This window comes from Haemorhous mexicanus, chromosome 8, assembly GCF_027477595.1.
Source record: "Haemorhous mexicanus isolate bHaeMex1 chromosome 8, bHaeMex1.pri, whole genome shotgun sequence".
In the NCBI taxonomy this organism is placed as follows: domain Eukaryota; kingdom Metazoa; phylum Chordata; class Aves; order Passeriformes; family Fringillidae; genus Haemorhous; species Haemorhous mexicanus.
This window is the reverse complement of record NC_082348.1, coordinates 13849159-13871486: the sequence shown is the minus strand read 5'-3', so window position 1 is coordinate 13871486 and position 22328 is coordinate 13849159.

Genomic DNA, 22328 nt, shown 5'->3' with positions numbered 1-22328 from the left:
GCACACTGCAGCCGTGAAAAGCATCCCAAGGAGAGTGCAAAACTGCCCCAAGATGCCCGCCTCAAGGGCTTTTTTCTGGGAGGCAGCCCTAAGCCAGGGTTGCTTTTCCTGCCTGGTGCTAGGGTTAGGGTTACGCCTAGGGTTAGCGTCTCGGAAACCACAAAGCCTAGAGCTCCAGGCACACTGCAGCCGTGAAAAGCATCCCAAGGAGAGTGCAAAAATGCCCCAAGATGCCCGCCTCCACCGTTTTTTCCTTGAGTTCGCCCTAGGCCAGGGCTGCTTTTCCTGCCTGGTGCTAGGGTTAGGGTTACGCCTAGGGTTAGCATCTCAGAAACCACAAAGCCCAGAACTCCAGGAACACTGCAGCCGCGAAAGGCATCCCAAGGAGAGTGCAAAACTGCCCCAAGATGCCCGCCTCGAGGGCTTTTTCCTGGGAGGCAGCCCTAAGCCAGGGTTGCTTTTCCTGCCTAGGCCTAGGGTTAGGGTTACGCCTAGGGTTAGCGTCTCGGAAACCACAAAGCCTAGAGCTCCAGGCCCACTGCAGCCGCGAAAGGAATCCCAAGGAGAGTGCAAAACTGCCCCAAGATGCCCGCCTCCACCGCTTTTTCCTGCGAGGCAACCCTAGGCCAAGGCTGCTTTTCCTGCCTGGGGCTAGGGTTAGGGTTACGCCTAGGGTTAGCTTCTCAGAAACCACAAAGCCCAGAGCTCCAGACACACTGCAGCCGCGAAAGGCATCCCAAGGAGAGTGCAAAACTGCCCCAAGATGCCCGCCTCGAGGGCTTTTTCCTGGGAGGCAGCCCTAAGCCAGGGTTGCTTTTCCTGCCTAGGCCTAGGGTTAGGGTTACGCCTAGGGTTAGGGTCTCGGAAACCACAAAGCCCAGAGCTCCAGGCACACTGCAGCCGTGAAAAGCATCCCAAGGAGAGTGCAAAACTGCCCCAAGATGCCCGCCTCCAGGGCTTTTTCCTGGGAGGCAGCCCTGGGCCAGGGCTGCTTTTCCTGCCTGGGGCTAGGGTTAGGGTTACGCCTAGGGTTAGCATCTCGGAAACCACAAAGCCCAGAGCTCCAGGCACACTGCAGCCGTGAAAAGCATCCCAAGGAGAGTGCAACACTGCCCCAAGATGCCCGCCTCGAGGGCTTTTTTCTGGGAGGCAGCCCTGGGCCAGGTCTGCTTTTCCTGCCTGGGGCTAGGGTTAGGGTTATGCCTAGGGTTAGCGTCTCGGAAACCACAAAGCCCAGAGCTCCAGGCACACTGCAGCAGTGACAGGCATCCCAAGGAGAGTGCAAAACTGCCCCAAGATGCCCGCCTCCACGGCTTTTTCCTGGGAGGCAGCCCTAGGCCAAGGCTTCTTTTCCTGCCTGGGGCTAGGGTTAGGGTTACGCCTAGGGTTAGCATCTCAGAAACCACAAAGCCCAGAGCTCCAGGCACACTGCAGCCGTGAAAAGCATCCCAAGGAGAGTGCAAAACTGCCCCAAGATGCCCGCCTCCACCGCTTTTTCCTGGGAAGCAGCCCTAGGCCAGGGCTGCTTTTCCTGCCTGGTGCTAGGGTTAGGGTTACGCCTAGGGTTAGCATCTCAGAAACCACAAAGCCCAGAACTCCAGACACACTGCAGCCGCGAAAGGCATCCCAAGGAGAGTGCAAAACTGCCCCAAGATGCCCGCCTCGAGGGCTTTTTCCTGGGAGGCAGCCCTGGGCCAGGGCTGCTTTTCCTGCCTGGGGCTAGGGTTAGGGTTACGCCTAGGGTTAGCATCTCGGAAACCACAAAGCCCAGAGCTCCAGGCACACTGCAGCCGTGAAAAGCATCCCAAGGAGAGTGCAAAACTGCCCCAAGATGCCCGCCTCGAGGGCTTTTTTCTGGGAGGCAGCCCTGGGCCAGGTCTGCTTTTCCTGCCTGGGGCTAGGGTTAGGGTTATGCCTAGGGTTAGCGTCTCGGAAACCACAAAGCCCAGAGCTCCAGGCACACTGTATCCGCGAAAGGCATGCCAAGGAGAGCGCAAAACTTTCCCAAGATGCCCGCCTCCACCGCTTTTTCCTGGGAAGCAGCCCTAGGCCAGGGCTTCTTTTCCTGCCTGGTGCTAGGGTTAGGGTTACGCCTAGGGTTAGAATCTCAAAAACCACAAAGCCCAGAACTCCAGGAACACTGCAGCTGCGAAAGGCATCCCAAGGAGAGTGCAAAACTGCCCCAAGATGCCCGCCTCGAGGGCTTTTTCCTGGGAGGCAGCCCTAAGCCAGGGTTGCTTTTCCTGCCTGGTGCTAGGGTTAGGGTTATGCCTAGGGTTAGCGTCTCGGAAACCACAAAGCCTAGAGCTCCAGGCCCACTGCAGCCGTGAAAAGCATCCCAAGGAGAGTGCAAAACTGCCCCAAGATGCCCGCCTCGAGGGCTTTTTTCTGGGAGGCAGCCCTGGGCCAGGGTTGCTTTTCCTGCCTGGGGCTAGGGTTAGGGTTACGCCTAGGGTTAGCATCTCGGAAACCACAAAGCCCAGAGCTCCAGGCACACTGTATCCGTGAAAGGCATGCCAAGGAGAGGGCAAAACTGCCCCAAGATGCCCGCCTCCACCGCTTTTTTCTTGGGAGGCAGCCCTAGGCGAGGGCTGCTTTTCCTGCCTGGTGCTAGGGTAAGGGTTACGCCTAGGGTTAGCGTCTCGGAAACCACAAAGCCCAGAGCTCCAGGCACACTGCAGCCGCGAAAGGCATGCCAAGGAGAGTGCAAAACTTCCCCAAGATGCCCGCCTCCAGGGCTTTTTTCTGGGAGGCAGCCCTGGGCCAGGGTTGCTTTTCCTGCCTGGTGCTAAGGTTAGGGTTACGCCTAGGGTTAGCATCTCGAAAGCCACGAAGCCTAGAGCCCCAGGCACACTGCAGCCGTGAAAAGCATCCCAAGGAGAGTGCAAAACTGCCCCAAGATGCCCGCCTCGAGGGCTTTTTCCTTGAGTTAGCCCTAGGCCAGGGCTGCTTTTCCTGCCTGGGGCTAGGGTTAGGGTTACGCCTAGGGTTAGCGTCTCGGAAACCACAAAGCCCAGAGCTCCAGACACACTGCAGCTGCGAAAGGCATGCCAAGGAGAGTGCAAAACTTCCCCAAGATGCCCGCCTCGAGGGCTTTTTCCTGGGAGGCAGCCCTGGGCCAGGGCTGCTTTTCCTGCCTGGGGCTAGGGTTAGGGTTATGCCTAGGGTTAGGGTCTCGGAAACCACAAAGCCCAGAGCTCCAGGCACACTGCAGCAGTGACAGGCATCCCAAGGAGAGTGCAAAACTGCCCCAAGATGCCCGCCTCCACGGCTTTTTCCTGGGAGGCAGCCCTAGGCCAAGGCTTCTTTTCCTGCCTGGGGCTAGGGTTAGGGTTACGCCTAGGGTTAGCATCTCAGAAACCACAAAGCCCAGAGCTCCAGGCACACTGCAGCCGTGAAAAGCATCCCAAGGAGAGTGCAAAACTGCCCCAAGATGCCCGCCTCCACGGCTTTTTCCTGGGAAGCAGCCCTAGGCCAGGGCTGCTTTTCCTGCCTGGTGCTAGGGTTAGGGTTACGCCTAGGGTTAGCATCTCAGAAACCACAAAGCCCAGAGCTCCAGGCACACTGCAGCTGCGAAAGGCATCCCAAGGAGAGTGCAAAACTTCCCCAAGATGCCCGCCTCCACGGCTTTTTCCTGGGAGGCAGCCCTAAGCCAGGGTTGCTTTTCCTGCCTGGTGCTAGGGTTAGGGTTACGCCTAGGGTTAGCATCTCAGAAACCACAAAGCCCAGAGCTCCAGACACACTGCAGCCGCGAAAGGCATCCCAAGGAGAGTGCAAAACTGCCCCAAGATGCCCGCCTCGAGGGCTTTTTCCTGGGAGGCAGCCCTGGGCCAGGGCTGCTTTTCCTGCCTGGGGCTAGGGTTAGGGTTACGCCTAGGGTTAGCATCTCGGAAACCACAAAGCCCAGAGCTCCAGGCACACTGCAGCCGTGAAAAGCATCCCAAGGAGAGTGCAAAACTGCCCCAAGATGCCCGCCTCGAGGGCTTTTTTCTGGGAGGCAGCCCTGGGCCAGGTCTGCTTTTCCTGCCTGGGGCTAGGGTTAGGGTTATGCCTAGGGTTAGCGTCTCGGAAACCACAAAGCCCAGAGCTCCAGGCACACTGTATCTGCGAAAGGCATGCCAAGGAGAGCGCAAAACTTTCCCAAGATGCCCGCCTCCACCGCTTTTTCCTGGGAAGCAGCCCTAGGCCAGGGCTGCTTTTCCTGCCTGGTGCTAGGGTTAGGGTTACGCCTAGGGTTAGAATCTCAAAAACCACAAAGCCCAGAACTCCAGGAACACTGCAGCTGCGAAAGGCATCCCAAGGAGAGTGCAAAACTGCCCCAAGATGCCCGCCTCGAGGGCTTTTTCCTGGGAGGCAGCCCTAAGCCAGGGTTGCTTTTCCTGCCTGGTGCTAGGGTTAGGGTTATGCCTAGGGTTAGCGTCTCGGAAACCACAAAGCCTAGAGCTCCAGGCCCACTGCAGCCGTGAAAAGCATCCCAAGGAGAGTGCAAAACTGCCCCAAGATGCCCGCCTCGAGGGCTTTTTTCTGGGAGGCAGCCCTGGGCCAGGGCTGCTTTTCCTGCCTGGGGCTAGGGTTAGGGTTACGCCTAGCGTTAGCATCTCGGAAACCACAAAGCCCAGAGCTCCAGGCACACTGTATCCGTGAAAGGCATGCCAAGGAGAGGGCAAAACTGCCCCAAGATGCCCGCCTCCACCGCTTTTTCCTTGAGTTCGCCCTAGGCCAGGGCTGCTTTTCCTGCCTGGTGCTAGGGTTAGGGTTACGCCTAGGGTTAGCATCACAGAAACCACAAAGCCCAGAGCTCCAGACACACTGCAGCCGCGAAAGGCATCCCAAGGAGAGCGCAAAACTGCCCCAAGATGCCCGCCTCGAGGGCTTTTTCCTGGGAGGCAGCCCTAAGCCAGGGTTGCTTTTCCTGCCTAGGCCTAGGGTTAGGGTTACGCCTAGGGTTAGCGTCTCGGAAACCACAAAGCCCAGAGCTGCAGGCACACTGCAGCCGCGAAAGGCATCCCAAGGAGAGTGCAAAACTGCCCCAAGATGCCCGCCTCCAGGGCTTTTTCCTGGGAGGCAGCCCTGGGCCAGGGCTGCTTTTCCTGCCTGGGGCTAGGGTTAGGGTTACGCCTAGGGTTAGCATCTCGGAAACCACAAAGCCCAGAGCTCCAGGCACACTGCAGCCGTGAAAAGCATCCCAAGGAGAGTGCAAAACTGCCCCAAGATGCCCGCCTCGAGGGCTTTTTTCTGGGAGGCAGCCCTGGGCCAGGTCTGCTTTTCCTGCCTGGGGCTAGGGTTAGGGTTATGCCTAGGGTTAGCGTCTCGGAAACCACAAAGCCCAGAGCTCCAGGCACACTGTATCCGCGAAAGGCATGCCAAGGAGAGCGCAAAACTTTCCCAAGATGCCCGCCTCCACCGCTTTTTCCTGGGAAGCAGCCCTAGGCCAGGGCTGCTTTTCCTGCCTGGTGCTAGGGTTAGGGTTACGCCTAGGGTTAGAATCTCAAAAACCACAAAGCCCAGAGCTCCAGACACACTGCAGCCGCGAAAGGCATCCCAAGGAGAGTGCAACACTGCCCCAAGATGCCCGCCTCGAGGGCTTTTTCCTGGGAGGCAGCCCTAAGCCAGGGTTGCTTTTCCTTCCTAGGCCTAGGGTTAGGGTTATGCCTAGGGTTAGGGTCTCGGAAACCACAAAGCCCAGAGCTCCAGGCACACTGCAGCCGCGAAAGGCATCCCAAGGAGAGTGCAAAACTGCCCCAAGATGCCCGCCTCCAGGGCTTTTTCCTGGGAGGCAGCCCTGGGCCAGGGCTGCTTTTCCTGCCTGGGGCTAGGGTTAGGGTTATGCCTAGGGTTAGCGTCTCGGAAACCACAAAGCCTAGAGCCCCAGGCACACTGCAGCCGTGAAAAGCATCCCAAGGAGAGTGCAAAACTGCCCCAAGATGCCCGCCTCGAGGGCTTTTTTCTGGGAGGCAGCCCTGGGCCAGGTCTGCTTTTCCTGCCTGGGGCTAGGGTTAGGGTTATGCCTAGGGTTAGCGTCTCGGAAGCCACAAAGCCCAGAGCTCCAGGCACACTGTATCCGCGAAAGGCATGCCAAGGGGAGCGCAAAACTTCCCCAAGATGCCCGCCTCCACCGCTTTTTCCTGGGAAGCAGCCCTAGGCCAGGGCTGCTTTTCCTGCCTGGCGCTAGGGTTAGGGTTACGCCTAGGGTTAGAATCTCAGAAACCACAAAGCCCAGAGCTCCAGGCACACTGCAGCCGTGAAAAGCATCCCAAGGAGAGTGCAAAACTTCCCCAAGATGCCTGCCTCGAGGGCTTTTTCCTTGAGGCATCTCTAGGCAAAGGCTGCTTTTCCTGCCTGGGGCTAGGGTTAGGGTTACGCCTAGGGTTAGCGTCTCGGAAACCACAAAGTCCAGAGCTGCAGACACACTGCTGCTGCGAAAGGCATGCCAAGGGGAGCGCAAAACTTCCCCAAGATGCCCGCCTCGAGGGCTTTTTCCTGGGAGGCAGCCCTAAGCCAGGGTTGCTTTTCCTGCCTGGGGCTAGGGTTAGGGTTATGCCTAGGGTTAGGGTCTCGGAAACCACAAAGCCCAGAGCTCCAGGCACACTGCAGCAGTGACAGGCATCCCAAGGAGAGTGCAAAACTGCCCCAAGATGCCTGGCTCGAGGGCTTTTTCCTTGAGGCAGCCCTAAGCCAAGGCTGCTTTTCCTGCCTGGGGCTAGGGTTAGGGTTACGCCTAGGGTTAGCATCTCAGAAACCACAAAGCCCAGAGCTCCAGGCACACTGCAGCCGTGAAAGGGATCCCAAGGAGAGCGCAAAACTGCCCCAAGATGCCCGCCTCCATGGCTTTTTTCTTGGGAGGCAGCCCTAGGCGAGGGCTGCTTTTCCTGCCTGGTGCTAGTGTTAGGGTTATGCCTAGGGTTAGCATCTCAGAAACCACAAAGCCCAGAGCTCCAGGCACACTGCAGCCGTGAAAGGGATCCCAAGGAGAGCGCAAAACTGCCCCAAGATGCCCGCCTCCACGGCTTTTTTCTTGGGAGGCAGCCCTAGGTGAGGGCTGCTTTTCCTGCCTGGGGCTAGGGTAAGGGTTACGCCTAGGGTTAGCGTCTCGGAAACCACAAAGCCCAGAGCTCCAGGCACACTGCAGCTGCGAAAGGCATCCCAAGGAGAGTGCAAAACTTCCCCAAGATGCCCGCCTCCACGGCTTTTTCCTGGGAGGCAGCCCTAAGCCAGGGTTGCTTTTCCTGCCTGGGGCTAGGGTTAGGGTTACGCCTAGGGTTAGCGTCTCGGAAACCACAAAGCCTAGAGCTCCAGGCACACTGCAGCCGCGAAAGGCATCCCAAGGAGAGTGCAAAACTGCCCCATGATGACCGCCTCCACGGCTTTTTTCTGGGAGGCAGCCCTGGGCCAGGGTTGCTTTTCCTGCCTGGTGCTAAGGTTAGGGTTACGCCTAGGGTTAGCATCTCGAAAGCCACGAAGCCTAGAGCCCCAGGCACACTGCAGCCGTGAAAAGCATCCCAAGGAGAGTGCAAAACTGCCCCAAGATGCCCGCCTCGAGGGCTTTTTCCTTGAGTTAGCCCTGGGCCAGGGCTGCTTTTCTTGCCTGGGGCTAGGGTTAGGGTTACGCCTAGGGTTAGAATCTCAGAAACCACAAAGCCCAGAGCTCCAGACACACTGCAGCCGCGAAAGGCATCCCAAGGAGATTGCAAAACTGCCCCAAGATGCCCGCCTCGAGGGCTTTTTCCTGGGAGGCAGCCCTAAGCCAGGGTTGCTTTTCCTGCCTGGTGCTAGGGTTAGGGTTACGCCTAGGGTTAGCGTCTCGGAAACCACAAAGCCCAGAGCTCCAGGCACACTGCAGCCGTGAAAAGCATCCCAAGGAGAGTGCAAAACTTCCTCAAGATGCCTGCCTCGAGGGCTTTTTCCTTGAGGCATCTCTAGGCAAAGGCTGCTTTTCCTGCCTGGGGCTAGGGTTAGGGTTACGCCTAGGGTTAGCGTCTCGGAAACCACAAAGTCCAGAGCTCCAGACACACTGCTGCTGCGAAAGGCATGCCAAGGGGAGCGCAAAACTTCCCCAAGATGCCCGCCTCGAGGGCTTTTTTCTGGGAGGCAGCCCTAAGCCAGGGTTGCTTTTCCTGCCTGGTGCTAGTGTTAGGGTTACGCCTAGGGTTAGCATCTCAGAAACCACAAAGCCCAGAGCTCCAGGCACACTGCAGCCGTGAAAGGGATCCCAAGGAGAGCGCAAAACTGCCCCAAGATGCCCGCCTCCACGGCTTTTTTCTTGGGAGGCAGCCCTAAGCCAGGGTTGCTATTCCTGCCTGGGGCTAGGGTTAGGGTTACGCCTAGGGTTAGGGTCTCGGAAACCACAAAGCCCAGAGCTCCAGGCACACTGCAGCTGCGAATGGCATCCCAAGGAGAGCGCAAAACTGCCCCAAGATGCCCGCCTCGAGGGCTTTTTCCTGGGAGGCAGCCCTAAGCCAGGGTTGCTTTTCCTGCCTAGGCCTAGGGTTAGGGTTACGCCTAGGGTTAGCGTCTCGGAAACCACAAAGCCTAGAGCTCCAGGCACACTGCAGCCGCGAAAGGCATCCCAAGGAGAGTGCAAAACTGCCCCAAGATGCCCGCCTCCAGGGCTTTTTTCTGGGAGGCAGCCCTGGGCCAGGGTTGCTTTTCCTGCCTGGTGCTAAGGTTAGGGTTACGCCTAGGGTTAGCATCTCGAAAGCCACGAAGCCTAGAGCCCCAGGCACACTGCAGCCGTGAAAAGCATCCCAAGGAGAGTGCAAAACTGCCCCAAGATGCCCGCCTCGAGGGCTTTTTCCTTGAGTTAGCCCTAGGCCAGGGCTGCTTTTCCTGCCTGGGGCTAGGGTTAGGGTTACGCCTAGGGTTAGCGTCTCGGAAACCACAAAGCCCAGAACTCCAGGAACACTGCAGCTGCGAAAGGCATCCCAAGGAGAGTGCAAAACTGCCCCAAGATGCCCGCCTCGAGGGCTTTTTCCTGGGAGGCAGCCCTAAGCCAGGGTTGCTTTTCCTGCCTGGTGCTAGGGTTAGGGTTATGCCTAGGGTTAGCGTCTCGGAAACCACAAAGCCTAGAGCTCCAGGCCCACTGCAGCCGTGAAAAGCATCCCAAGGAGAGTGCAAAACTGCCCCAAGATGCCCGCCTCGAGGGCTTTTTTCTGGGAGGCAGCCCTGGGCCAGGGCTGCTTTTCCTGCCTGGGGCTAGGGTTAGGGTTACGCCTAGCGTTAGCATCTCGGAAACCACAAAGCCCAGAGCTCCAGGCACACTGTATCCGTGAAAGGCATGCCAAGGAGAGGGCAAAACTGCCCCAAGATGCCCGCCTCCACCGCTTTTTCCTTGAGTTCGCCCTAGGCCAGGGCTGCTTTTCCTGCCTGGTGCTAGGGTTAGGGTTACGCCTAGGGTTAGCATCACAGAAACCACAAAGCCCAGAGCTCCAGACACACTGCAGCCGCGAAAGGCATCCCAAGGAGAGCGCAAAACTGCCCCAAGATGCCCGCCTCGAGGGCTTTTTCCTGGGAGGCAGCCCTAAGCCAGGGTTGCTTTTCCTGCCTAGGCCTAGGGTTAGGGTTACGCCTAGGGTTAGCGTCTCGGAAACCACAAAGCCCAGAGCTGCAGGCACACTGCAGCCGCGAAAGGCATCCCAAGGAGAGTGCAAAACTGCCCCAAGATGCCCGCCTCCAGGGCTTTTTCCTGGGAGGCAGCCCTGGGCCAGGGCTGCTTTTCCTGCCTGGGGCTAGGGTTAGGGTTACGCCTAGGGTTAGCATCTCGGAAACCACAAAGCCCAGAGCTCCAGGCACACTGCAGCCGTGAAAAGCATCCCAAGGAGAGTGCAAAACTGCCCCAAGATGCCCGCCTCGAGGGCTTTTTTCTGGGAGGCAGCCCTGGGCCAGGTCTGCTTTTCCTGCCTGGGGCTAGGGTTAGGGTTATGCCTAGGGTTAGCGTCTCGGAAACCACAAAGCCCAGAGCTCCAGGCACACTGTATCCGCGAAAGGCATGCCAAGGAGAGCGCAAAACTTTCCCAAGATGCCCGCCTCCACCGCTTTTTCCTGGGAAGCAGCCCTAGGCCAGGGCTGCTTTTCCTGCCTGGTGCTAGGGTTAGGGTTACGCCTAGGGTTAGAATCTCAAAAACCACAAAGCCCAGAGCTCCAGACACACTGCAGCCGCGAAAGGCATCCCAAGGAGAGTGCAACACTGCCCCAAGATGCCCGCCTCGAGGGCTTTTTCCTGGGAGGCAGCCCTAAGCCAGGGTTGCTTTTCCTTCCTAGGCCTAGGGTTAGGGTTATGCCTAGGGTTAGGGTCTCGGAAACCACAAAGCCCAGAGCTCCAGGCACACTGCAGCCGCGAAAGGCATCCCAAGGAGAGTGCAAAACTGCCCCAAGATGCCCGCCTCCAGGGCTTTTTCCTGGGAGGCAGCCCTGGGCCAGGGCTGCTTTTCCTGCCTGGGGCTAGGGTTAGGGTTATGCCTAGGGTTAGCGTCTCGGAAACCACAAAGCCTAGAGCCCCAGGCACACTGCAGCCGTGAAAAGCATCCCAAGGAGAGTGCAAAACTGCCCCAAGATGCCCGCCTCGAGGGCTTTTTTCTGGGAGGCAGCCCTGGGCCAGGTCTGCTTTTCCTGCCTGGGGCTAGGGTTAGGGTTATGCCTAGGGTTAGCGTCTCGGAAGCCACAAAGCCCAGAGCTCCAGGCACACTGTATCCGCGAAAGGCATGCCAAGGGGAGCGCAAAACTTCCCCAAGATGCCCGCCTCCACCGCTTTTTCCTGGGAAGCAGCCCTAGGCCAGGGCTGCTTTTCCTGCCTGGCGCTAGGGTTAGGGTTACGCCTAGGGTTAGAATCTCAGAAACCACAAAGCCCAGAGCTCCAGGCACACTGCAGCCGTGAAAAGCATCCCAAGGAGAGTGCAAAACTTCCCCAAGATGCCTGCCTCGAGGGCTTTTTCCTTGAGGCATCTCTAGGCAAAGGCTGCTTTTCCTGCCTGGGGCTAGGGTTAGGGTTACGCCTAGGGTTAGCGTCTCGGAAACCACAAAGTCCAGAGCTGCAGACACACTGCTGCTGCGAAAGGCATGCCAAGGGGAGCGCAAAACTTCCCCAAGATGCCCGCCTCGAGGGCTTTTTCCTGGGAGGCAGCCCTAAGCCAGGGTTGCTTTTCCTGCCTGGGGCTAGGGTTAGGGTTATGCCTAGGGTTAGGGTCTCGGAAACCACAAAGCCCAGAGCTCCAGGCACACTGCAGCAGTGACAGGCATCCCAAGGAGAGTGCAAAACTGCCCCAAGATGCCTGGCTCGAGGGCTTTTTCCTTGAGGCAGCCCTAAGCCAAGGCTGCTTTTCCTGCCTGGGGCTAGGGTTAGGGTTACGCCTAGGGTTAGCATCTCAGAAACCACAAAGCCCAGAGCCCCAGGCACACTGCAGCCGTGAAAGGGATCCCAAGGAGAGCGCAAAACTGCCCCAAGATGCCCGCCTCCATGGCTTTTTTCTTGGGAGGCAGCCCTAGGCGAGGGCTGCTTTTCCTGCCTGGTGCTAGTGTTAGGGTTATGCCTAGGGTTAGCATCTCAGAAACCACAAAGCCCAGAGCTCCAGGCACACTGCAGCCGTGAAAGGGATCCCAAGGAGAGCGCAAAACTGCCCCAAGATGCCCGCCTCCACGGCTTTTTTCTTGGGAGGCAGCCCTAGGTGAGGGCTGCTTTTCCTGCCTGGTGCTAGGGTAAGGGTTACGCCTAGGGTTAGCGTCTCGGAAACCACAAAGCCCAGAGCTCCAGGCACACTGCAGCTGCGAAAGGCATCCCAAGGAGAGTGCAAAACTTCCCCAAGATGCCCGCCTCCACGGCTTTTTCCTGGGAGGCAGCCCTAAGCCAGGGTTGCTTTTCCTGCCTGGGGCTAGGGTTAGGGTTACGCCTAGGGTTAGCGTCTCGGAAACCACAAAGCCTAGAGCTCCAGGCACACTGCAGCCGCGAAAGGCATCCCAAGGAGAGTGCAAAACTGCCCCATGATGACCGCCTCCACGGCTTTTTTCTGGGAGGCAGCCCTGGGCCAGGGTTGCTTTTCCTGCCTGGTGCTAAGGTTAGGGTTACGCCTAGGGTTAGCATCTCGAAAGCCACGAAGCCTAGAGCCCCAGGCACACTGCAGCCGTGAAAAGCATCCCAAGGAGAGTGCAAAACTGCCCCAAGATGCCCGCCTCGAGGGCTTTTTCCTTGAGTTAGCCCTGGGCCAGGGCTGCTTTTCTTGCCTGGGGCTAGGGTTAGGGTTACGCCTAGGGTTAGAATCTCAGAAACCACAAAGCCCAGAGCTCCAGACACACTGCAGCCGCGAAAGGCATCCCAAGGAGATTGCAAAACTGCCCCAAGATGCCCGCCTCGAGGGCTTTTTCCTGGGAGGCAGCCCTAAGCCAGGGTTGCTTTTCCTGCCTGGTGCTAGGGTTAGGGTTACGCCTAGGGTTAGCGTCTCGGAAACCACAAAGCCCAGAGCTCCAGGCACACTGCAGCCGTGAAAAGCATCCCAAGGAGAGTGCAAAACTTCCTCAAGATGCCTGCCTCGAGGGCTTTTTCCTTGAGGCATCTCTAGGCAAAGGCTGCTTTTCCTGCCTGGGGCTAGGGTTAGGGTTACGCCTAGGGTTAGCGTCTCGGAAACCAAAAAGTCCAGAGCTCCAGACACACTGCTGCTGCGAAAGGCATGCCAAGGGGAGCGCAAAACTTCCCCAAGATGCCCGCCTCGAGGGCTTTTTTCTGGGAGGCAGCCCTAAGCCAGGGTTGCTTTTCCTGCCTGGTGCTAGTGTTAGGGTTACGCCTAGGGTTAGCATCTCAGAAACCACAAAGCCCAGAGCTCCAGGCACACTGCAGCCGTGAAAGGGATCCCAAGGAGAGCGCAAAACTGCCCCAAGATGCCCGCCTCCACGGCTTTTTTCTTGGGAGGCAGCCCTAAGCCAGGGTTGCTATTCCTGCCTGGGGCTAGGGTTAGGGTTACGCCTAGGGTTAGGGTCTCGGAAACCACAAAGCCCAGAGCTCCAGGCACACTGCAGCTGCGAATGGCATCCCAAGGAGAGCGCAAAACTGCCCCAAGATGCCCGCCTCGAGGGCTTTTTCCTGGGAGGCAGCCCTAAGCCAGGGTTGCTTTTCCTGCCTAGGCCTAGGGTTAGGGTTACGCCTAGGGTTAGCGTCTCGGAAACCACAAAGCCTAGAGCTCCAGGCACACTGCAGCCGCGAAAGGCATCCCAAGGAGAGTGCAAAACTGCCCCAAGATGCCCGCCTCCAGGGCTTTTTTCTGGGAGGCAGCCCTGGGCCAGGGTTGCTTTTCCTGCCTGGTGCTAAGGTTAGGGTTACGCCTAGGGTTAGCATCTCGAAAGCCACGAAGCCTAGAGCCCCAGGCACACTGCAGCCGTGAAAAGCATCCCAAGGAGAGTGCAAAACTGCCCCAAGATGCCCGCCTCGAGGGCTTTTTCCTTGAGTTAGCCCTAGGCCAGGGCTGCTTTTCCTGCCTGGGGCTAGGGTTAGGGTTACGCCTAGGGTTAGCTTCTCAGAAACCACAAAGCCCAGAGCTCCAGACACACTGCAGCCGCGAAAGGCATCCCAAGGAGAGTGCAAAACTGCCCCAAGATGCCCGCCTCGAGGGCTTTTTCCTGGGAGGCAGCCCTAAGCCAGGGTTGCTTTTCCTGCCTAGGCCTAGGGTTAGGGTTACGCCTAGGGTTAGGGTCTCGGAAACCACAAAGCCCAGAGCTCCAGGCACACTGCAGCCGTGAAAAGCATCCCAAGGAGAGTGCAAAACTGCCCCAAGATGCCCGCCTCCAGGGCTTTTTCCTGGGAGGCAGCCCTGGGCCAGGGCTGCTTTTCCTGCCTGGGGCTAGGGTTAGGGTTACGCCTAGGGTTAGCATCTCGGAAACCACAAAGCCCAGAGCTCCAGGCACACTGCAGCCGTGAAAAGCATCCCAAGGAGAGTGCAACACTGCCCCAAGATGCCCGCCTCGAGGGCTTTTTTCTGGGAGGCAGCCCTGGGCCAGGTCTGCTTTTCCTGCCTGGGGCTAGGGTTAGGGTTATGCCTAGGGTTAGCGTCTCGGAAACCACAAAGCCCAGAGCTCCAGGCACACTGCAGCAGTGACAGGCATCCCAAGGAGAGTGCAAAACTGCCCCAAGATGCCCGCCTCCACGGCTTTTTCCTGGGAGGCAGCCCTAGGCCAAGGCTTCTTTTCCTGCCTGGGGCTAGGGTTAGGGTTACGCCTAGGGTTAGCATCTCAGAAACCACAAAGCCCAGAGCTCCAGGCACACTGCAGCCGTGAAAAGCATCCCAAGGAGAGTGCAAAACTGCCCCAAGATGCCCGCCTCCACGGCTTTTTCCTGGGAAGCAGCCCTAGGCCAGGGCTGCTTTTCCTGCCTGGTGCTAGGGTTAGGGTTACGCCTAGGGTTAGCATCTCAGAAACCACAAAGCCCAGAACTCCAGGAACACTGCAGCTGCGAAAGGCATCCCAAGGAGAGTGCAAAACTGCCCCAAGATGCCCGCCTCCACGGCTTTTTCCTGGGAGGCAGCCCTAAGCCAGGGTTGCTTTTCCTGCCTGGGGCTAGGGTTAGGGTTACGCCTAGGGTTAGCGTCTCGGAAACCACAAAGCCTAGAGCTCCAGGCACACTGCAGCCGTGAAAAGCATCCCAAGGAGAGTGCAAAACTGCCCCAAGATGCCCGCCTCGAGGGCTTTTTTCTGGGAGGCAGCCCTAAGCCAGGGTTGCTTTTCCTGCCTGGTGCTAGGGTTAGGGTTACGCCTAGGGTTAGCATCTCAGAAACCACAAAGCCCAGAGCTCCAGACACACTGCAGCCGCGAAAGGCATCCCAAGGAGAGTGCAAAACTGCCCCAAGATGCCCGCCTCGAGGGCTTTTTCCTGGGAGGCAGCCCTGGGCCAGGTCTGCTTTTCCTGCCTGGGGCTAGGGTTAGGGTTACGCCTAGGGTTAGCATCTCGGAAACCACAAAGCCCAGAGCTCCAGGCACACTGCAGCCGTGAAAAGCATCCCAAGGAGAGTGCAAAACTGCCCCAAGATGCCCGCCTCGAGGGCTTTTTTCTGGGAGGCAGCCCTGGGCCAGGTCTGCTTTTCCTGCCTGGGGCTAGGGTTAGGGTTATGCCTAGGGTTAGCGTCTCGGAAACCACAAAGCCCAGAGCTCCAGGCACACTGTATCCGTGAAAGGCATGCCAAGGAGAGCGCAAAACTTTCCCAAGATGCCCGCCTCCACCGCTTTTTCCTGGGAAGCAGCCCTAGGCCAGGGCTGCTTTTCCTGCCTGGTGCTAGGGTTAGGGTTACGCCTAGGGTTAGAATCTCAAAAACCACAAAGCCCAGAACTCCAGGAACACTGCAGCTGCGAAAGGCATCCCAAGGAGAGTGCAAAACTGCCCCAAGATGCCCGCCTCGAGGGCTTTTTCCTGGGAGGCAGCCCTAAGCCAGGGTTGCTTTTCCTGCCTGGTGCTAGGGTTAGGGTTATGCCTAGGGTTAGCGTCTCGGAAACCACAAAGCCTAGAGCTCCAGGCACACTGCAGCCGTGAAAAGCATCCCAAGGAGAGTGCAAAACTGCCCCAAGATGCCCGCCTCGAGGGCTTTTTTCTGGGAGGCAGCCCTGGGCCAGGGCTGCTTTTCCTGCCTGGGGCTAGGGTTAGGGTTACGCCTAGCGTTAGCATCTCGGAAACCACAAAGCCCAGAGCTCCAGGCACACTGTATCCGTGAAAGGCATGCCAAGGAGAGCGCAAAACTGCCCCAAGATGCCCGCCTCGAGGGCTTTTTCCTTGAGTTAGCCCTAGGCCAGGGCTGCTTTTCCTGCCTGGGGCTAGGGTTAGGGTTACGCCTAGGGTTAGCGTCTCGGAAACCACAAAGCCCAGAGCTCCAGACACACTGCAGCTGTGAAAGGCATGCCAAGGAGAGTGCAAAACTTCCCCAAGATGCCCGCCTCGAGGGCTTTTTCCTGGGAGGCAGCCCTAAGCCAGGGTTGCTTTTCCTGCCTGGGGCTAGGGTTAGGGTTATGCCTAGGGTTAGCGTCTCGGAAACCACAAAGCCCAGAGCTCCAGGCACACTGCAGCAGTGACAGGCATCCCAACGAGAGCGCAAAACTGCCCCAAGATGCCCGCCTCGAGGGCTTTTTCCTTGAGGCAGCCCTAAGCCAAGGCTGCTTTTCCTGCCTGGGGCTAGGGTTAGGGTTACGCCTAGGGTTAGCATCTCAGAAACCACAAAGCCCAGAGCTCCAGGCACACTGCAGCCGTGAAAGGGATCCCAAGGAGAGTGCAAAACTGCCCCAAGATGCCCGCCTCCACGGCTTTTTCCTTGGGAGGCAGCCCTAGGCGAGGGCTGCTTTTCCTGCCTGGTGCTAGGGTAAGGGTTACGCCTAGGGTTAGCGTCTCGGAAACCACAAAGCCCAGAGCTCCAGGCACACTGCAGCCGCGAAAGGCATGCCAAGGAGAGTGCAAAACTTCCCCAAGATGCCTGCCTCCAGGGCTTTTTTCTGGGAGGCAGCCCTGGGCCAGGGTTGCTTTTCCTGCCTGGTGCTAAGGTTAGGGTTACGCCTAGGGTTAGCATCTCGAAAGCCACGAAGCCTAGAGCCCCAGGCACACTGCAGCCGTGAAAAGCATCCCAAGGAGAGTGCAAAACTGCCCCAAGATGCCCGCCTCGAGGGCTTTTTCCTTGAGTTAGCCCTAGGCCAGGGCTGCTTTTCCTGCCTGGGGCTAGGGTTAGGGTTACGCCTAGGGTTAGCGTCTCGGAAACCACAAAGCCCAGAGCTCCAGACACACTGCAGCTGCGAAAGGCATGCCAAGGAGAGTGCAAAACTTCCCCAAGATGCCCGCCTCGAGGGCTTTTTCCTGGGAGGCAGCCCTGGGCCAGGGCTGCTTTTCCTGCCTGGGGCTAGGGTTAGGGTTATGCCTAGGGTTAGGGTCTCGGAAACCACAAAGCCCAGAGCTCCAGGCACACTGCAGCAGTGACAGGCATCCCAAGGAGAGTGCAAAACTGCCCCAAGATGCCCGCCTCCACGGCTTTTTCCTGGGAGGCAGCCCTAGGCCAAGGCTTCTTTTCCTGCCTGGGGCTAGGGTTAGGGTTACGCCTAGGGTTAGCATCTCAGAAACCACAAAGCCCAGAGCTCCAGGCACACTGCAGCCGTGAAAAGCATCCCAAGGAGAGTGCAAAACTGCCCCAAGATGCCCGCCTCCACGGCTTTTTCCTGGGAAGCAGCCCTAGGCCAGGGCTGCTTTTCCTGCCTGGTGCTAGGGTTAGGGTTACGCCTAGGGTTAGCATCTCAGAAACCACAAAGCCCAGAACTCCAGGAACACTGCAGCTGCGAAAGGCATCCCAAGGAGAGTGCAAAACTGCCCCAAGATGCCCGCCTCCACGGCTTTTTCCTGGGAGGCAGCCCTAAGCCAGGGTTGCTTTTCCTGCCTGGTGCTAGGGTTAGGGTTACGCCTAGGGTTAGCATCTCAGAAACCACAAAGCCCAGAGCTCCAGACACACTGCAGCCGCGAAAGGCATCCCAAGGAGAGTGCAAAACTGCCCCAAGATGCCCGCCTCGAGGGCTTTTTCCTGGGAGGCAGCCCTGGGCCAGGGCTGCTTTTCCTGCCTGGGGCTAGGGTTAGGGTTACGCCTAGGGTTAGCATCTCGGAAACCACAAAGCCCAGAGCTCCAGGCACACTGCAGCCGTGAAAAGCATCCCAAGGAGAGTGCAAAACTGCCCCAAGATGCCCGCCTCGAGGGCTTTTTTCTGGGAGGCAGCCCTGGGCCAGGTCTGCTTTTCCTGCCTGGGGCTAGGGTTAGGGTTATGCCTAGGGTTAGCGTCTCGGAAACCACAAAGCCCAGAGCTCCAGGCACACTGTATCCGCGAAAGGCATGGCAAGGAGAGCGCAAAACTTTCCCAAGATGCCCGCCTCCACCGCTTTTTCCTGGGAAGCAGCCCTAGGCCAGGGCTGCTTTTCCTGCCTGGTGCTAGGGTTAGGGTTACGCCTAGGGTTAGAATCTCAAAAACCACAAAGCCCAGAACTCCAGGAACACTGCAGCTGCGAATGGCATCCCAAGGAGAGCGCAAAACTGCCCCAAGATGCCCGCCTCGAGGGCTTTTTCCTGGGAGGCAGCCCTAAGCCAGGGTTGCTTTTCCTGCCTGGTGCTAGGGTTAGGGTTATGCCTAGGGTTAGCGTCTCGGAAACCACAAAGCCTAGAGCTCCAGGCCCACTGCAGCCGTGAAAAGCATCCCAAGGAGAGTGCAAAACTGCCCCAAGATGCCCGCCTCGAGGGCTTTTTTCTGGGAGGCAGCCCTGGGCCAGGGCTGCTTTTCCTGCCTGGGGCTAGGGTTAGGGTTACGCCTAGGGTTAGCATCTCGGAAACCACAAAGCCCAGAGCTCCAGGCACACTGTATCCGTGAAAGGCATGCCAAGGAGAGGGCAAAACTGCCCCAAGATGCCCGCCTCCACCGCTTTTTCCTTGAGTTCGCCCTAGGCCAGGGCTGCTTTTCCTGCCTGGTGCTAGGGTTAGGGTTACGCCTAGGGTTAGCATCTCAGAAACCACAAAGCCCAGAGCTCCAGACACACTGCAGCCGCGAAAGGCATCCCAAGGAGAGCGCAAAACTGCCCCAAGATGCCCGCCTCGAGGGCTTTTTCCTGGGAGGCAGCCCTAAGCCAGGGTTGCTTTTCCTGCCTAGGCCTAGGGTTAGGGTTACGCCTAGGGTTAGGGTCTCGGAAACCACAAAGCCCAGAGCTGCAGGCACACTGCAGCCGCGAAAGGCATCCCAAGGAGAGTGCAAAACTGCCCCAAGATGCCCGCCTCCAGGGCTTTTTCCTGGGAGGCAGCCCTGGGCCAGGGCTGCTTTTCCTGCCTGGGGCTAGGGTTAGGGTTACGCCTAGGGTTAGCATCTCGGAAACCACAAAGCCCAGAGCTCCAGGCACACTGCAGCCGTGAAAAGCATCCCAAGGAGAGTGCAAAACTGCCCCAAGATGCCCGCCTCGAGGGCTTTTTTCTGGGAGGCAGCCCTGGGCCAGGTCTGCTTTTCCTGCCTGGGGCTAGGGTTAGGGTTATGCCTAGGGTTAGCGTCTCGGAAACCACAAAGCCCAGAGCTCCAGGCACACTGTATCCGCGAAAGGCATGCCAAGGAGAGCGCAAAACTTTCCCAAGATGCCCGCCTCCACGGCTTTTTCCTGGGAAGCAGCCCTAGGCCAGGGCTGCTTTTCCTGCCTGGTGCTAGGGTTAGGGTTACGCCTAGGGTTAGAATCTCAAAAACCACAAAGCCCAGAGCTCCAGACACACTGCAGCCGCGAAAGGCATCCCAAGGAGAGTGCAACACTGCCCCAAGATGCCCGCCTCGAGGGCTTTTTCCTGGGAGGCAGCCCTAAGCCAGGGTTGCTTTTCCTGCCTAGGCCTAGGGTTAGGGTTATGCCTAGGGTTAGGGTCTCGGAAACCACAAAGCCCAGAGCTCCAGGCACACTGCAGCCGCGAAAGGCATCCCAAGGAGAGTGCAAAACTGCCCCAAGATGCCCGCCTCCAGGGCTTTTTCCTGGGAGGCAGCCCTGGGCCAGGGCTGCTTTTCCTGCCTGGGGCTAGGGTTAGGGTTATGCCTAGGGTTAGCGTCTCGGAAACCACAAAGCCTAGAGCCCCAGGCACACTGCAGCCGTGAAAAGCATCCCAAGGAGAGTGCAAAACTGCCCCAAGATGCCCGCCTCGAGGGCTTTTTTCTGGGAGGCAGCCCTGGGCCAGGTCTGCTTTTCCTGCCTGGGGCTAGGGTTAGGGTTATGCCTAGGGTTAGCGTCTCGGAAGCCACAAAGCCCAGAGCTCCAGGCACACTGTATCCGCGAAAGGCATGCCAAGGGGAGCGCAAAACTTCCCCAAGATGCCCGCCTCCACCGCTTTTTCCTGGGAAGCAGCCCTAGGCCAGGGCTGCTTTTCCTGCCTGGCGCTAGGGTTAGGGTTACGCCTAGGGTTAGAATCTCAGAAACCACAAAGCCCAGAGCTCCAGACACACTGCAGCCGTGAAAAGCATCCCAAGGAGAGTGCAAAACTTCCCCAAGATGCCCGCCTCGAGGGCTTTTTCCTTGAGGCATCTCTAGGCAAAGGCTGCTTTTCCTGCCTGGGGCTAGGGTTAGGGTTACGCCTAGGGTTAGCGTCTCGGAAACCACAAAGTCCAGAGCTGCAGACACACTGCTGCTGCGAAAGGCATGCCAAGGAGAGTGCAAAACTTCCCCAAGATGCCCGCCTCGAGGGCTTTTTCCTTGAGGCAGCCCTAAGCCAAGGCTGCTTTTCCTGCCTAGGGCTAGGGTTAGGGTTACGCCTAGGGTTAGCATCTCAGAAACCACAAAGCCCAGAGCTCCAGGCACACTGCAGCCGTGAAAGGGATCCCAAGGAGAGCGCAAAACTGCCCCAAGATGCCCGCCTCCATGGCTTTTTTCTTGGGAGGCAGCCCTAGGCGAGGGCTGCTTTTCCTGCCTGGTGCTAGTGTTAGGGTTATGCCTAGGGTTAGCATCTCAGAAACCACAAAGCCCAGAGCTCCAGGCACACTGCAGCCGTGAAAGGGATCCCAAGGAGAGCGCAAAACTGCCCCAAGATGCCCGCCTCCACCGCTTTTTTCTTGGGAGGCAGCCCTAGGCGAGGGCTGCTTTTCCTGCCTGGTGCTAGGGTAAGGGTTACGCCTAGGGTTAGCGTCTCGGAAACCACAAAGCCCAGAGCTCCAGACACACTGCAGCCGTGAAAAGCATCCCAAGGAGAGTGCAAAACTTCCCCAAGATGCCCGCCTCCAGGGCTTTTTCCTGGGAGGCAGCCCTGGGCCAGGGCTGCTTTTCCTGCCTGGGGCTAGGGTTAGGGTTACGCCTAGGGTTAGCATCTCGGAAACCACAAAGCCCAGAGCTCCAGGCACACTGTATCCGTGAAAGGCATGCCAAGGAGAGGGCAAAACTGCCCCAAGATGCCCGCCTCCACCGCTTTTTCCTTGAGTTCGCCCTAGGCCAGGGCTGCTTTTCCTGCCTGGTGCTAGGGTTAGGGTTACGCCTAGGGTTAGAATCTCAGAAACCACAAAGCCTAGAGCTCCAGGCCCACTGCAGCCGTGAAAAGCATCCCAAGGAGAGTGCAAAACTGCCCCAAGATGCCCGCCTCGAGGGCTTTTTCCTGGGAGGCAGCCCTGGGCCAGGGCTGCTTTTCCTGCCTGGGGCTAGGGTTAGGGTTACGCCTAGGGTTAGCATCTCGGAAACCACAAAGCCCAGAGCTCCAGGCACACTGTATCCGTGAAAGGCATGCCAAGGAGAGGGCAAAACTGCCCCAAGATGCCCGCCTCCACCGCTTTTTCCTTGAGTTCGCCCTAGGCCAGGGCTGCTTTTCCTGCCTGGTGCTAGGGTTAGGGTTACGCCTAGGGTTAGCATCTCAGAAACCACAAAGCCCAGAGCTCCAGACACACTGCAGCCGCGAAAGGCATCCCAAGGAGAGCGCAAAACTGCCCCAAGATGCCCGCCTCGAGGGCTTTTTCCTGGGAGGCAGCCCTAAGCCAGGGTTGCTTTTCCTGCCTAGGCCTAGGGTTAGGGTTACGCCTAGGGTTAGGGTCTCGGAAACCACAAAGCCCAGAGCTGCAGGCACACTGCAGCCGCGAAAGGCATCCCAAGGAGAGTGCAAAACTGCCCCAAGATGCCCGCCTCCAGGGCTTTTTCCTGGGAGGCAGCCCTGGGCCAGGGCTGCTTTTCCTGCCTGGGGCTAGGGTTAGGGTTACGCCTAGGGTTAGCATCTCGGAAACCACAAAGCCCAGAGCTCCAGGCACACTGCAGCCGTGAAAAGCATCCCAAGGAGAGTGCAAAACTGCCCCAAGATGCCCGCCTCGAGGGCTTTTTTCTGGGAGGCAGCCCTGGGCCAGGTCTGCTTTTCCTGCCTGGGGCTAGGGTTAGGGTTATGCCTAGGGTTAGCGTCTCGGAAACCACAAAGCCCAGAGCTCCAGGCACACTGTATCCGCGAAAGGCATGCCAAGGAGAGCGCAAAACTTTCCCAAGATGCCCGCCTCCACGGCTTTTTCCTGGGAAGCAGCCCTAGGCCAGGGCTGCTTTTCCTGCCTGGTGCTAGGGTTAGGGTTACGCCTAGGGTTAGAATCTCAAAAACCACAAAGCCCAGAGCTCCAGACACACTGCAGCCGCGAAAGGCATCCCAAGGAGAGTGCAACACTGCCCCAAGATGCCCGCCTCGAGGGCTTTTTCCTGGGAGGCAGCCCTAAGCCAGGGTTGCTTTTCCTGCCTAGGCCTAGGGTTAGGGTTATGCCTAGGGTTAGGGTCTCGGAAACCACAAAGCCCAGAGCTCCAGGCACACTGCAGCCGCGAAAGGCATCCCAAGGAGAGTGCAAAACTGCCCCAAGATGCCCGCCTCCAGGGCTTTTTCCTGGGAGGCAGCCCT